The sequence below is a fragment of the Anopheles arabiensis genome, chromosome 3 (assembly GCF_016920715.1).
Source record: "Anopheles arabiensis isolate DONGOLA chromosome 3, AaraD3, whole genome shotgun sequence".
NCBI lineage: Eukaryota > Metazoa > Arthropoda > Insecta > Diptera > Culicidae > Anopheles > Anopheles arabiensis.
Genome location: NC_053518.1, coordinates 37708275 through 37721196, shown reverse-complemented (window position 1 = coordinate 37721196; position 12922 = coordinate 37708275). Strand labels below are relative to the sequence as shown.

Sequence of the window (12922 nt, the reverse complement as noted above, 5' to 3'; positions counted from 1 at the left end):
TAACTGACGTTGCAGTCCATCATCTTTATACAAAATTCTAGATTTTTTAATTTTTAATTGAGGCCATTTCATCATCTATATGTGTACCCTGCATAACAATTCAATTTAACAAGACTAAAACATTTATGCGCTAAAATTAAAACATTTTAAAGTGAATGAAATTAATATTTATGGTTGAGTAAACAGTAATATATGTCCGCTTTTTGTGTACCTGTTTGAAACTTGACCGTTAAAGAGAATCATTATTTTGTATTGAATTTTAACCTACTCTCTCTCTCTCCCTCTCTCTTTTTCTCTCTTGAATTGGTTTATGCAAACAAACTTCTACGCCCTTTTGCCTTTTCCGTTGTAACTCGAGTGCAAAAAATGAAAAGTCAGGTCAAATACACTCCTGTAGGTAGTGGGAAACTTTTTTTTTTGCTCGTTTCGACACCGAAATGTACAAGTGCTCTTCTTACATGGTTCCAAACCTACCTAACACACTCCCATCGCATTCTTGGAAGGTTCAAATCGAACGAAACAGTTCTTCCATTCTTCGCTTCTTTAAAGCTTACATGAAGGCTCGTTTACCTATACGTCAAAACAGCCACCCTCGCCGCATCGGTAGCTACGGAAACTTTATACAATCCACAGCAACCTACGCAAACCGATTCGACCTGCTTCTCGTCGCTCCCGACAACGAAACCACTAAAATCTGGAGACCGTACCATTCGCGAGTAGACCACAAAATGTGAATCTCTTCTCATAAGGTAAGAGCTCAGCAACATGATGTAAGGGTTCGCTGCAGCCTTTTTTTTTGCTTTAGCAGTAGGAAAAATGGGCTTCATACGGACGCACACATTCGCGGAAAACGCTGACAGTCGAGGGAGTGCAGAAATCGACAGGAGCGAAGACTAAGGGCATAGCAAGATTCCACCGCCGTAGGGAGAGTATGATTGGTACGATTCTGACAGCTGGCGTTAGCAAAGTCGTACGACAAAGTAACAACCTTTGACCGGGAACGATTTCAAGTAGCAAGAATAGGTCGTAACAGTTGCTGTTGTTATTGGTAGTTTGTGCCGATGTTGTTCCTCAACTTCAACCGGTGCTGGTCGGGCAAAGTTGCCGCAATTTCTGGGACAAGTTTGCCGCTGTACCGCCACCACCATCACCAACTATCCGACCGCCAGCCCTCTACCAAACCAAACTCCCCCTCCCTGTGTACTCGCACGCATCAGTCGCACCGGCACCGTTCGCTGGTTAGTGGAGTAACTGAACATTTCCATCGATAAGCAAATCCGCACAATAGTTGGCCTTGTTTCCTGTGCAGGTGCCGGTTTGTTAGCTGGGTACGAGTGAGCGTGGGTGCGAGCGTAAGCGCGCGCGCACACGCCAAACTTTCCACACCACCCTTGAGCTGCCACCGGAAGATCCTCGGCGCTGGTGTACACAAAAGAGTACTGCCACCAAGTTCCGGTACTTCTAAGGCGCTCCTGCCAGCTCAGGTCGACGGGGCTACAGGACCGATGGTTTTACACACAGCAACCGGCCTTCCTTCCCTGCCCTCTTCCCTTCCGCTTCGTGTTTTTGGAGTACGTGAAGTTTTGTCGTGTTTCAGGTTGGATTTTCAATTAGATAACAGTTGCACGTCACAATACGCTACATCGCAGCAAATGCGAGTGTACAGCTGCAAACTTACTGCCATCAACATTTTCCAGACGACGACGCGGGGACAACAACGACAACGACGACGACGACGACGACCACGACGATATTAACATTTGACTCTGATTTGTCTATCTACTAATGGAATTGCTGCCTTCGGAAGTGAATCAAATAGCTACGAACGTCTGCCGCACCGGCAAAAACAGCTGTATGCAAAGATCCTGACAGATATGCTGTAATTTTTGTTTGTAAATATGCTCTAACTCATCAATATTCATCACAGTTGTAGCACAGTTGAACTACGTTCGTTAGCTTGAAATTATTGAGAAATATAATGACATCATCTTCTGCAGAAGATGTACCTCTTTATTCTATATATTCAAATATAAAATTATTAAACACAATGTCTGATAAAACCTGAATGTAAAGTAAAGAAATAAATTCAAATTCAAACGAGCCTGCAAAAACTAAAAATTTACAATATACTCATACCGCTTCGTCTTCGGCGTCTACCCATACAGCAATATATCTTATTTTTGAACTCTAATCATTTGTTTCTTCGTAGAATAATTCTCCTTTTTTCTTCTGAATAAAAAAAATAATTTTCTTTTAAGGATTAGATCACCAAGTTCCGTCGTTGATGTTTATAATTTTTGTCCCCCCTTTTCTTCCAAGAACTAACGCTTGACAGCCGTTACTTAAAAGAAAAAATGCACCATACAATCAGATACAATGCCAAAGAATGTCAAACAGACGAACGAACCAAACAGACATAAAAAAAGCGCAAACGAAGTAAAAATATTTTCAGCACTCATTTTTTTTTGTTAGAGGGTGCAAAAAGAAAATCAACCAGGGCACAGGCGAAAAAAAGCTTCACTACGACTGGAAGTAACTTTTCGCCAGCACGCAGTGAACAGCGCCCGGAAAGCCGGGGATAGAAGCGGTGAAAAATTGGATTATCGTGAAACTTTAACGCGACTTTGCCACAATGCCATGGCCACACACACACACCTCCCGTGCCAAACGTGAGCCTGTTCACATTCCACCGTTTCCCCGGTTGGTCGGTGTGAACTGTTTGCTGTATACTTTCCGGTAAAGCATCATTACGCTGTAAGACTATGGATTGGGTGATGGGTAAGAAAAACCGGAGCGACCACGGCGGACCCCGACATCATCCGACATTCGCAACAAGGCATTCGGAGGGATTCGCACGTATGCAGCGTGCATTTTCCTTTGCTTTCTTTTGTTTCTTTTTTTTTTGGCGCGCGTCTCATGTGCTCCTCCATTGCATACACATGTGCACCCGGCAGTCGGTTTCTTGATCGTTTGATCGGCACGGCGGTTCCGGTACGTGCTGGGCTGGCCCATCCTTTAACAGCACACCGGTGGGAAAAGTTTCAACTTTAAATGAATCTCGGCACTAGTTAACTCCAGTCCCGCCAGACACCGCTACACTAACACGTGAAGCCGCGTCGGGTAAGCCGATTTCTTCCTGCACGAACCGTTTTCTTCCGGCAAAAGTTTGCAATTGTTGCACCGTTGCGCTTAAACACACTGCTGCATTTTACGATGCTTGTCAAGCACGCGTGCCCATGCAAGCGTCCGCCTAGCGACGTTTAGCTTGCATCTTCATGTAGTTGCAAAAGCGACTTGCCTGCCTGCATGTGTGCCTGTGTATAGTGGCCACGTAAACAAGCCGGAATTGTTGTTTCGCTCATACGCTCTTATCCCCGGTGCCGGTTTTACCTTGTTTGAAAAATTACAGTTAAATAGTTTCTAGATTGTTAATGAAATATTTTCCACCACCACCACCACTGCCACCACTAGCCGCGTTGACCAAGTTGCAAGTGCACGCAGCCTGTTGTTGCCAAACCACACCTTATAGAGACAAATGCTTACCTGTTTGCCACGGCAATGGTCGGTGGAAATGGGGCACATTTTAAATCAAGCAAAGTATTTCAAGAATTCTTGTTAGACAGCACCCCAGCTACGGGCGCGTGTCGAGGTGCATAAGGCAAAGTTTTCATGCGTATCCCTGACACACTCTCTGCTTCTTGGTGTGCAGAAACGGCTCAGCAGAAGAGGAACAAAAAAAGGCCTCCAAGAAACAACCTGGCAGCACTGCAAATCGGCAAACGAGACACTTCCGCTCTGCTGTCAATTTGATTCGAAATTAGTTGAAAATTAATTTCAAACTTTATTCGCTCTTTTTTGCATGCTTGTGGCACCAGGGACCACACCTGGCACAAGTCAATAGACGGTTATAGTTATGAACTAATTAGTGGAAAGGAGAGAAACGGTTTTAATAACAAAATTAGCACTTTGTCTTCTGGCTGCCCGGTATGGGGCAGACTATCGTGCAACTATGAAAAAAGGGGCATGTTGGTATGAAAAGTGATCGTAAGCTATCGGTACTATAAAAAGAGAATGTTTATTCTTGTGCCAACGGGTCTGGTGGAATGAAAAATATGTTACTTATTATTATTGCCTGTTTTTTTTTAATCATATTCAATTTATTGTATTCTGTATAACTAGAATTCCTTTGTAACGTATTTTTAGCAATACAGTGTTCAGTTTTTACCCTTCGAGACGCTGTATACGACAAAGCGATAATTAACCTAATTCGTATTGATATTTCAATGATCATATTTACAAAGTACAAAATCATCATCTGAAATAATTCCAATTTCATTAATATCTGAAACCTGAAAGGAAATATTAAACATGGTACCAAAGAACAATTACCTAGTAATTCAATCCGTTTCATTTAATCCACTTCATGTAATATTCCCTACATGTGTTCTTTTGAACTCAACAAAAAAAATTATTTAATGAACCCTTTACCACTGAAGTGTGAGTTTAAATAATTAAAAATTCTTTGAGACCTTTTCCGCAAGTATCATTTCAATTTCTTTTGAATTCAACAGTGAGATACCAATTTTTAGCTTGTCAAAGCGGTTGAAAACTTTTCAAAATTGAAAATTGTTCTTCAATACCTTCAAACAACCAACAAATAGTTCCATAAAGCACCTCTAGAGAGGCTACTAAAACTTAAACTAAATGCTTTACGTTGCTGGAGCACATGGTACATAGCATAAAATTGTTCAGGCGCACAACTGTTCTGGGAATTTTGGGACTCATTATTCACAGTTTGCAATAATTGGTATGAATTACATCAAGTATGAGTAACACAATGACTTGTCATGTTTTCCCTCGAGAACTAGCACAATCATTACTAGTTAATGGAAATACACCATTATTGTTTTTTTTTTTTGTTTTAGTTTTATATTTGAAAAAATGTTCTCCAAGTATAATGTGACGTAATAAATGCAAACGAGACCTTCTCATCCGGAACAAGTCTATTTCGTAGCCTACGGTACACATCAAGCAAAAAAAATAATTTCCTCCCGTTTAAAACCACTGCTCTCGAGCAAACAACTCCGAATCCCGAATTTTATGGCTCACATTGGATTATGGACTGTCACGTATGCAGACACCTGGCAAGCCTCGTTCATCCCCTGGGTAAACTTGCCATCGAAGGTCTCTTCTCTTCAACGTTTCAGTCAAATGCGACGGTCACAAACACAATCCTTCCAATGTTCCCTGGGGCACGCCTAGAACATCAACGTAGTCACCGGACCGTGTACCTTCTAAGGATTTGCAGCTTCCTTCCACCGACGCTTCCAAGACGGTTGCAGGCCATCCAGTTTAGCTTTCTTAAATTTTTGCCCGGGTCCATTGCGATTGCCGTCAAATCCGATCGATGATTTTGCTTCCGTCGCCGAGTCTAGTTCCAGGAAACAATTCTTCACTTCCTTGCTATACACCCTTGTTTGCCCTTTTTTCGTGTCATTGTTATTTTCTCCCTCCTATGGCAATAGCTCAACTAGACGCTACCAAACGAACCTACCACGAACGAACTTAAAGACACTGGTAAAGGAACAACTTTTAGACTTTCGGCTTGCTTACCCCACGGTACACTGGTTTAAGGTACACTCTGGGGATCATGGTTCACATCGAAACAAAAAAGAAACAGGTCCACCCCCCCGAAGACCTCGGAGAAAGAAGTTCGGAGTCGCAAAACAGAGCAGGTGTAATAGTATAACGCGTATGGAGCGCGTCTGGGTCTTAGTAGCATACAAGGCAATGGGAAGCAAAAAAGGCGCGAGGGAGAAAAAAAAGTAAAATAACAACATCTTCCTTCTTATCCTTTTCCAGCCGTCGGGAACCAAAGACGAACCACCGCTCGTAAGACATCAAATATCACCGAGCATTTCGGACCATTTGTGGGAGGACGGGAAGGGGGACCATTCGGGCCACCATTGTTAGGCCGGTCCTTTGAGGGCAAACGGTAGAGAAATGTTTAGTTCTTTTTCTTTTTGAGTACGGTAGCAAAACAGGTTAGGGCTGCCAGTTCCAAAGGCGGAAGAAGAAAAATGAGCATAAAAAAAATCACCTAAAAACTTTATCGTTCGTTACAAGTTGTAACATGGGTTTGAGCTTGTGCTGCTGATGCTTCAGAACCGGTTTTTTCCTTTCAATTGTATTGTGTGATATGTCCGAAACAGTTAGTTAGAGGTTTGTGAACGTTATCTAAAGCTTATTATGTTTTTAAAGTCTTTATAATATAGAGATCGAGTCATCCAGAACATTTTATCAAACCCCCTATGAATTTTTTGACAGTTAGATGAAAAAGTTTCAATCATCTCATCATCGCATTGCATTGAGGTTTTAATTGTGGTGCATGCAGCGGTCTGAATGCATTTTCGGTCATTTTTACAACGTTTGCCCTTGTTTCTTCTATTTGGCATAAACGTCCTACGCGGACATGCCGGCCTATACAGGTTTTCGAGATATATTTTATTACCACGCAGTCGAATAGTCAATCCTTGCCTCGGGAGGACGGTTCATTTTATGCATTCATGCATTTTATCGAGTCGTTCGAGTTGACGACTGTACAACAGGACCGCCCGCCCTGTTTGTCCTTTTATTATACTTATAAATTTGAAGAATATCTAAAAACTCCAAAATTAGGACAAAATCGTGTGTAGCTCAAGAGGGTCAAAGCTAAGAGTCTATTTTCCTGATTATAATCGTTTCTGTATATTTACACTAGATTTTGTACGTTGTATATATAATTGACCCTGTGCGATGGTTGGTTGAGTAAACTTTATTGTAAAAACCTTTTACATATATATGTCAATAACTGCTTATTAAATGGTGGAGCAAAATAGAGCTATGCATCGACTTCTTTATTATATAGACTTAATTTTTTAAGTGGGAGTAGGACAGGGAGATATTTGAAGCATTTTGAATCTTGAATAAATTGATGAGTCAATTAATAATGTTTAAGGACGTGACACTGACACATTCTATTGCGATAAAATTTCTTTTTTCCTCTTGTTCCTAATTCCTGAATTAGTCGAATGATGTTTATCAATTTTATGTTTTGCTCCGAGACAAAGAGAACAGGATTTCCTTTCAATCGTTCAGTATACATTATATGTTACCTTCTTATGAAAGGTGTATATATAGATACATAAAGAAATAAAAAGAACTTTCACAATTAAGATTGACGTAAATATCATATTCTAAAATGTGTTAGTTTTGAAAATTTTCGAAAAAATATATCACCTTCATCTAAATGCTAAATTTCTTTCTCATTTTTTGTAGAACCTGCTCCATCGCAGGAACGTTGTAGCGACTAACGGTTTTGTCACGAATGATGATCACGAAACGCGAAATCAATTCGAAGGCTTAGAAATGGCCCAAGGCTAAGGAAACTCCACCCCGCACCCACCGTTCCATTGGAAGACTATCGATTCAAGCGACCAGGAAGGAAGCGTTCACGCATTTTCCAGCCCGCCTCACACCGCTCATTTTTCCCGTTTATTTATTTATTTATTTTTTTGAAGCTGCGGTTTTATGTCTGCTCACCGCGGCTCGGGTGGCTGAAAAGCCGGATCGGAAATGATGTGGGTTATTCGTTATTTGCACATGTACTTTATTTTTCATCTTTCCTTCATACGCAAACGGTGCTCGCTGCCAGTGCCCGCAGTTACGCTGACGCGTACGCGAATCCCGCACACAACACATTGCTCTGTGGAGACAGAAAATCGTTCGTCCTATTGGAAAAAACCGTTGCCTGTTTTTCTGTGTGTACTGTGTGTGTGGGTGAGTACGTATTTTTTCTTATTATAATATTCGAGCCGCACTTTTGATACGCACTTTGCGGCGTTAAGACTCACTTGAAAACCTACGAAAAGCTCTTGCGCGTATGAGTGGTATAATATCTGTCGGCGGTTCCCTTTCATTGCGGTGGTTATTTTCCAACTTTTTTTTCTTTTTTCCTTCCATCCGAATTTTACTTTCACATATATTTTCTCTTGCGTGTATCTCCGTCCCTATGGTTGGATTTTTGAAGCATTGAAAGAAGGCATTTATTTACATCTGACACGAGATACATATTTATTTCACTTCTCACTTACGTTGCAATGTCAGCATTGCTTCACGTTCCGTGACTGACAATGGAAATAGGCTTTCTCCCCCAGTAGCAGTATTCTGCCGCATTATTATTCACTTCATCTGTGATATGGAGAATGGTGAAGTGTATCATCCCCTGCAGTAGCTTTCTTAATAGCTGTTATTTTGTCTTTTAACACACCGCCGGCCGTTAAACGTACGCTCTAGTGAAGGTAACTGTTTCTACGATGAGATTCACTACTCAGCAACATCCACCAATCCATCGTATGATATGTGTGCCATATGTTAAATTTGCATTATAGAAAAGTTTTATGCGTGTTGAACTGTTACGAGGAGCATTCTGATGAGGAACAATCTGTATCAAACCACGCCATGCGTGCATGTTACGACCAACTCTGAAAGCTTTGTTTAGTGTTGGATGTATGAGATCGTTGACAGCACATAACAGTTGGGGTATTATCATGAACTTGTTTTCATATCAGCATGTTCTACGCAATAAATGATTGATCTATTTTTTAAAGAACATTAATATTAAAGCATTTCTATTTAAATTGTCCATTTGCAGCGATAGATGTCTATCAATAGATTCATTTGAAAACATCTAAAACTACCACTAACTTCCAGCGCAAGCTTGTCCAAATTCCAAAGGCCAAACGGAATGTTCCCAATCGTTCGATACATGACAGTAAACTCATCTAGTTGATAGCAGCTCTGAAGGAACCACCCGTCAATGTTCTGTACAACAAAGAGAGTCCACGCTTGATAGAAATGTCATTCACTAAAACCGCAACGAGAGCAGCCCATCTTTTCGTTAGGGCATTCCATATGCACCGTTGTGGCATTCGACTCTGTTTGCCACATTCGAAAGAACGAAACAACAATTGCAAACATTACTGCATCCATTGAACAAATAGTTTAAGGTAAAACAAGCATTCCTAACAGTTTGCAACCGTGAACTACAGCAAGTTTTTGGTATTCATTTATATTATGCCACACGGTTTTTTTTCATATATTCAATTCTACTTCACTTAAAAAAGGGCAAAGTTTTTTCTTGAATATTTTAAGATTTTTTTTCTAAACCCCTAATACTTCAGCTGTTCTGGAACGTTCACATCAAATGTAAGTAATGGTTCGATTTATTACCATTGCCCCGCTGGTCAAAATGAGCAAAAAGGAAACTTAAAACCAGCTTCTTCTACCTACGTGAAATATGTAAAAACTTGCACCATTATCGTGACCCGAACGCTAATTCAACCCATCAAAAGCCATCGGGTTATCCTGTGGCGCCAACATTTGACCGACCGAAGAAAGCGCGACTTTATTCCGTGGGAGCAACAGTCAACAACAACTTAACTACCACCCTACCTACGCCGCTGGTCCCACCAACGCTACCTCCCCTCAGAAACCCATCACGACCCATCGTTATCGCAAACGGCCATCGACAAATTTTCCACAACATATAATTCTTGAAAATTTAATTCCTCACCTAGTCCTTCTTCCTTCTCCGCGTTCCCTCACACGCGACACCGGTGTCTTGACCGGTGCCACCCATTCAAGGGCAGCGGTACCATGCCAAAAGCAATTCCGAGCACTTGGCGAGGGACATGCTGCTTAAATGCCACGGTCATAACATACCCGGAGGATAGCCCACGGTGCCACAACCAACGTGAAACTCTTAAACGCTAACGATCCCAGTCCCATGCCTTCTTGTCGCATTCAACTTTCGCAATGCATTTGGAGACACACGGACCACGGCAAATGGGAGCGAGCAGGCATTCGTTCTTTTCGGCGTCACACCCAGGCGCCAGTACAGGGGAGTTCAAAACTCTAGACACCTTAAAATAGCAATAATAATAACAATAATGGCAAAACATCTTAACTTCCTCCCTTCCTCCGATCGGCACCGAAACTGTAGCCCCGGACGCACACACTGCTCTGCGTGGCACTCCCACAGATCATGGAAGCCAACTTATCGCAATCAATTTATCTGGACTGTGCTGGAAGTTTGGTTTCTTTTTCGGTTCGGTTCTTTTCATTCCTTCAGCACTCAGAGCACTGGTATAGCTGGTTGGTTTCGTACGACTTTCGCCGACGAGAATCGCTCGCTGAAGTGTCTGAGCACCTTGTGTCCAGCATCCTCGCGAGACCGTTGCGGTGATTGTGCTAAGAAACAACATACACACATACACGCATACACACAAAATGGTATCCATACACCGAGCCGGACGAAGCACGAGTATGCCAAACTTTTCTCTGCATTTATATGGTACAGTTTAGAATGGAGAAGGCCAAAAAAAAAGACAGATATCGCACGATTGCATTTTCCGCACTAACAAGGGCACGCGGGTAGTTCGATGGGTACGAGCAGTGGTGCCGCCGGTAAGGTGAGAAGGATAGATTGCTCGATAGAGCAAAGCTAATGCAAGAGCTGAAGCCAAAAGTTTAGCACGACGTCGGAGCCGAAAAGTAGAACTCACTTAATACACGGGTTTGCCTCTTTCTTGGCAGCTTTTTTTGCCTTTTCCTTTTCGCTTAGCCTTGCGCCACTGTTGTCTTGCGCGGTATCTTTCGTTTGCCGCTGCCGGTGAAATCAGTTTGCCGGGAGCACCGAGTCTTTTCCCCAGCGCTCCTTAGCTGATAAATCATTCGGCAATGCTTTTAATGCTAATCTCACTCCCGGGGGCTTATTACCTATCCGTTCCCGCACCTCAGCTCCCGCAAAAAAATGCTGCCGGACCTTCGCCCACTTCACGCCTGCCGACGCCCTTGCCGGTTCTTATTTTACCTCCCCAGATCTCCATCTATTTAGAGGATTTCATAATTTTCTGGTCGTTTCGCTCAGATAAACTGCACAACTTTCGCCGCAAATTACGAGATTGGCGAAACAAGCACCGCAGAACACATTTTATAGAGAGTGGGAAAATAATGCGTTTTTTCTCTCTATCTCTCTTTCAACTTTTTGGAACCACAGCTCAAGCACAACTTGTTAGTTAATTTGGCTGATGGAGTGGAATATAGGACCATTAGGCACCATGAGGCAGGGGTTTGAAATGGACGACTAAGATTGTTGATTTTCTTTTTTAGTGTTGAGAAATATCAGATGCACGTGCAATTACTGTGAGAAGCAGTGAAATAAAAAAATACTTTAAAACACTGCAAATTTGTCAATGCAGTTGGATTACATATGTATTAAAACATTATACTGGCTTAACAGATTACAATTAAAATCTATTGGCTAGAGTACAAAGACTATCACAAAAACATCCCCTTTGCTGAATACAGGCCATATTCAACATCAAATCCTGGAAATGAGTTTAAAAAGCTAAAGATCTTGAGGATCCATTCATGCAATCAAATCTTCCGATGTTGTATCAATTAGCATCAAGCAAAAGTAGTTCTTCTAATGCTGGAAAGCTCTGAATTGAAGCCGAATAATAGACACATGACAGTTGAGATTGAGAAAGGATAAGAACAATATTGGCAATCACATCCAGAAGCGTCAGTCAAATCTTATCGTGTCCAAACTGTAGGCAAAGGACCGGGAAAATGGTTTCAGTTTCAATTAAAAAAGATTATGTTTAGGAAGCGTATTCCGTTTTAAACAAAGAGAATATTGGTTGAGACTACCCGAACAGATCATTTATCATTTAGTTTATATTAGGTTCTTGTTATTCCTTTTGTATTTCAGGCTCAACACTAATAAGCAGTGTTGTACCAAAACCACAAAATTAGAGTGAAAATTATTGAACAATGGTTAAAGGAAAATATGTTGTTTCAGAAAATGGAACAATTCAGCTCACTGACTGTTTAAGGGTTTAAGCATAACTTCGAAGAACGATTTTAATCAATCATTTGTACAGTTTGTTTTGTCGTAAATGCAAGAAGAACGTAACACAAATGATACTGTACGGAAACACAAATGATAACGTATGTAACGTCAACATTAAGTTCCATTTAATGATATTCACTTCTACTTCTTCATCCAATCCTATAAGTATTTTCAAGACCTTCTCGACAAAAAAAATGAATCAAATCGTACAACAATAAAACACGTATTTTTAAAAACTATTATACGCTAAATAGTTTAATTATTTTCATTTGTTTTTTTTAGTCTATGAAAACAAAAAAGCGGCATGAGTTGTATTTAAAAATTTCAATAATTTGTACATGAACCATGTTTTGTCGACAGGACCTTTACTCTCTCTGTAAAAGGCGTATTTCCATCACACTCATTTAAGCTGAAGCACCAGATAGCACCCAGTAAAAACTATTCCCAAAGTAATAACAAAAAATGACCGACCATATCGCCTTCCATTTCACTATTTTATCCCTTTTTTCATTCCCTGAAAATTGGCTACTGCTTTTGCCCTTTTGCCATCCAACAATCGGCCCGTTTTTTTCCAAACACTCCACTCATAACCATAATTTGGATCGATTAGATCGGGATGTTATGTTTTTGTTTTCTCCGTCCCATCGTTCAACAGTCCGTTTGTCACGCACCATGCACCACGTAGTACCAGTAGTGCCGGACCGTCCCACGAGAGTGGCACCGGAAGCAAAACAAAATCAATCGTGCACACATTCAACCGTCCACCGCACGCTAGCCTATCGCTCTTATCAGCTATCAACGCAATTGGATCGTGACGCTGCCTGCTCAACGATCTCGATCCAAATGGCGAAAAGACAAACGACACAATGAACGGTAGGAGGCGGCGGGTGACCTTTTATTTTCGCCCGTTGCCAATTGCCGCCGTCATCACTCGTCCTCTCGGATCTTCCCCTCGAGAGCGTGTCC

General features: G+C 41.5%; 1 protein-coding gene across 6 annotated transcripts in view; it reads right to left on the bottom strand.

Moving 5' to 3' along the window:
• Positions 1-12922, bottom strand: part of LOC120902482 (neural cell adhesion molecule 1) — a 192997-nt gene that overhangs the window by 175732 nt on the left and 4343 nt on the right. The window lies entirely within an intron of this gene.